General features: G+C 48.3%; 1 protein-coding gene across 3 annotated transcripts in view; it reads left to right on the top strand.

Annotated features, from left to right (window-relative positions):
* gpa33a (glycoprotein A33 (transmembrane), paralog a) overlaps nucleotides 1-897 on the top strand; it is an 8,410-nt gene that overhangs the window by 5,087 nt on the left and 2,426 nt on the right. The window lies entirely within an intron of this gene.

The following is an 897-nucleotide window of genomic DNA, read 5'->3' as shown; positions in this document are numbered from 1 at the left end:
CTATGATATTCTCGCAATGGGTCACATCTCTGGCCAGGTCCAGGTCCAGCAGCTCCGTCTCACGCTGTTACTCTACCAACTAAAGTTAGTTGTATTCAATAACTTCTTCTGTGTTCTTCGCCGTGAAGGCCGCGAAAGCAGAGTTACCAGCGGAAACACTGGTACAAATACAGGTTTGCCCCTCATACTTAACAATATACAGATGTGTTAATAACAATTAAAACTGTAGACAAATGTCAGAAGTGTGGACCGGCGGCCGCTGTGTGGCCGGGCTGCGCGGACAGTAAGAGGAGAGAGAGTAAAGGAGAGATTCAACACAGGCACGGCTTTACAGACAAAATGGGTCATGTAACGGAAAATTAAACCATATCGATATAAACAGCATTGCAGCAGATGCGACATTAGCACTGGTGCGTCCTAGAGGAGCTAACAGACGCTAGTAGCACCGGTGCGTCCTAGAGGAGCTAACAGCTAACACGCTACCGACGCTAGTAGCACCGGCGCGTCCTAGAGGAGCTAACAGCTAACAGACGCTAGTAGCACCGGCGCGTCCTAGAGGAGCTAACAGCTAACAGACGCTACTAGCACCGACTAACACTGGTCACCGCTGTTGTCTGAAAAACAACAGACGGGACAAAGTGTTGCGTTTACTGGTAAACTGGTAAACCTTGAGACTGACGTATAACCGACTGCTATCTGTTGAGTTTTCCTCCCGTTACTCTGTCCTCTGTGACTGCCTACATCTAGAAACTAAGCTGCACGGGGGGCAGGGAACAACTCTGACTGGCTCATGAGCAGACAGCTTTACGGAGCGGTAGATTGGCTTTGCAAAGAACTTGGAGCGTTCTATGAAATGACTCTTTAAAAAAATAATCGCTCGATCACGCAAATTTGATC

Source organism: Etheostoma spectabile, chromosome 1 (genome assembly GCF_008692095.1).
Source record: "Etheostoma spectabile isolate EspeVRDwgs_2016 chromosome 1, UIUC_Espe_1.0, whole genome shotgun sequence".
Classification (NCBI taxonomy): domain Eukaryota; kingdom Metazoa; phylum Chordata; class Actinopteri; order Perciformes; family Percidae; genus Etheostoma; species Etheostoma spectabile.
The sequence above is the reverse complement of the archived record's forward strand: the minus strand, read 5'-3'. Positions and strand labels throughout refer to the sequence as shown.